Source organism: Balaenoptera acutorostrata, chromosome X (genome assembly GCF_949987535.1).
Source record: "Balaenoptera acutorostrata chromosome X, mBalAcu1.1, whole genome shotgun sequence".
In the NCBI taxonomy this organism is placed as follows: domain Eukaryota; kingdom Metazoa; phylum Chordata; class Mammalia; order Artiodactyla; family Balaenopteridae; genus Balaenoptera; species Balaenoptera acutorostrata.
Window position 1 is genome coordinate 82,608,506 of NC_080085.1, and position 2,758 is coordinate 82,611,263.

General features: G+C 36.9%; 1 non-coding gene across 1 annotated transcript; it reads right to left on the minus strand.

Moving 5' to 3' along the window:
* Positions 1-2,291: 2,291 nt before the first annotated feature.
* LOC114238199 (U6 spliceosomal RNA) lies at positions 2,292-2,398 on the minus strand. The gene has a single exon (XR_003623608.1). It is a non-coding gene; the product is annotated as a U6 spliceosomal RNA (small nuclear RNA).
* Between the last annotated feature and the right edge of the window lie 360 nt (positions 2,399-2,758).

A 2,758-nucleotide genomic window follows, 5' to 3' on the forward strand; every position in this document is an offset into this window, starting at 1 on the left:
AAATGTTTTATTTGACTTGGCCTAAGTATCATTAACACGATTGTGCAGAGTAAGTGAAGAAGAAAATGTAGGTTGATGGTAAAACCCTCATTTGCTTGCTTTATTCTCTGGAGAGCTATATTCCAGTTCCATGACAACTGCTGATCTTGCTTTGCAGGTACCCTTGTGCCTGAGCAATATACACACAGGTGGGCATAGCCTGCATTAAACCATAAATTGCAGGAAGTTGTTGCGTGGTTAAGACTATGAACTTTAGGGTCTGAGGTATCTGGGTTTAATTCCTTGCCCTGTCCCTGATTAATTTTCCGAGCAAATCAGTTAACCTGTCTGAGCCTTTTTTCCTCTTCTGTACAATGGAGGAAGAAATCATCCCTACATCCCAAGAAATTGTTTATTAATTCAACAAATATTCGAGAGTCTACTTTTTACCACAAAGACAGACAATAAACAAAAAGACATACATAAAGAAATGATATAGGGTTAAAAGAGGAAAATGATACAGAAAAATAAATTATAGAACAGAGTAAGGGGAGGAGTAGTCGGGGTAGGAATTGAGAGGACAGAATTTTTCTTTTAAAGAGTATGGTCATAGTAGGCCTCAGATGAATAGAGGCTTGGATAATGGCCTCTACTGGGAATGAAAAAGGGAGACATTATCAGGTACTGAGAAGAGGAGTGATATGACTAACCTTACATTTAAAGGGATAAGTCTGGCTGCTATGTTGGACATAGATTGTAAAGGGGCAAGAGGAGAAACAAGGAAATCAGTGACAAGGCTGGGTGTGAGATGATGATGGCCCAGAGCATCAGAACAGGGTGGTGGTAGTGGATATGATGAGATGCTGTCAGATTCTAGATAATTTTAGAGGTGGAGAATGAGATGTGTCATATGAGAGGAAGAGAGAGGTTAAAGGAAGACTGAGTGTTTCAGCTTGAGCAACCGGAAGGATGAAATTGCTGTCCAATGAGATATAGAAAGCTGTGGATGGAGCAGTTGCATTGTGGGAAGAAATACCCAGTTCGTTTTTGGGGGAATTGAGTCTGAGATGTCTATTAGACAGCCAAATGGAGAAGCTGAGTAGGCAGTTGGCTATGTGAGTCTGGAGTTCAGGAAAGAAGACTGGGCTGAAGTTATAAATTTGGGGTTTTGTGAGGATTAAATGAGATGATGTATATAAAGCACTGAAAACAGCATGTAACACATAATAAGAGCTCAATATATATTAGATTAAAAGCGTCTAATCATAATATCAACAAATATAATTCTCACTACCTGCCTAGCACAGTGCCTGGCTCTTAGTAGGTTCCATATATGTGTATGAAGTAGCCAAACAAGAACACTTCAGGCTATTGTATACGTGGGTGATTTTTGAGAGTGCAACACAGGGAGTAACCATAATGTAATTTTTTCATTTTAAATGAATTTTCTAAGTTGATTATTATTTTTTTTAGTTGATTATTTTTTAATTTCACAAATATTTGTTAAGAAATTTGTTTGGGCTGCTCAAAGCCCAAACACAAATCCCTGCTCTAGGTTTATTGTTGTCTGTTTCCTACCCAGAACATTCCAACAAGATTTCATTGGTTTTGTTTTTATTTTATTTTTATAAAAAGGCAATACATTCATTCAAAAGTTCAAAAACCAAAGACATATAAAAGAGTGTGTACATTGAGAAGCCTTACTTCCATCCCTGTTCCTATCCATTCCCACTACCCTATAGTCAGGAGTTGGCAAACTTTTTCCGTAAAGGCTCAAGTAATAAATATTTTAGGCTTGCAAGCCATGTGGACTCTGTTGCAATTACTCAGTTCTGCCATTGCAGTGCAAAAGCAGCCATAGACAATACAGAAACAAATGGTATGGCTGTGTTCCAACAAAATTTTATTTCTAAAAATAGGCAGCAGTCCTGCTGGCTATAATTTTCTATCCATACTATAGGTAGTTATTTTTATTAGTTTATTCTGTTTCTTTATGCAAGTACAAGCAAACGTAAATATATATTCTCAGGCCCCTTTCTTATACAAAAGTTAATCTGTTCCATATCTCGAAACAGTATTTTTTATTACATATTTTGAATATTTCTCTATATCAATGTATAGAGAACGTCCTAATTTGTTCTGTCTGCAATGTAAATACATCATTTCATATATGTGAAGGATAGATTTCTAAACTCAGGATTGCTGGATCAAGGGGTAAATACATTTGCAATTTGGGAAAATATTGCTGGATTCACTGTTATAGGGGTTTTATCATTTTCACTTTCAGCACAATATATGAAAGTGCCTGTTTTAAAATTATGAAATGCTTCATGAGTTGGTATGTCATCCTTGTGCAGAGGCCATGTTAATATTCTCTGAATCATTCCAATTACAGTGTATATGCTGCTGAAGTGAGCACCATGAAGTCATTTTTAATTTAGTAATGGTTGAATGCTTTTGGGTGGCATACAGCCAAAGACAGGGCAAACTATTAAACTCCTCTTTCCATTTAGCCTGGAGATGAGAGAGAGAAAAGGTTTTTCTGAATAGCAGCTGCCTTTTTTTTTTCAGAGTGCTGATTGTAAGGGAGTCACATCCCCACCTTAAGTTCCAGCAATATATGAATCTGTGCAATAGCTAATGAGGACATAAATGGCCAGAGTGGTAGAAACAGTTAATGAAGACCCTATCCTTTGAGCAGCTGTGCATAGAGTTCTCTGCTGATTGTAACCAACATGGACTGTAGTAGGATTCAGCCAAAAAACAACAAGGAATGATG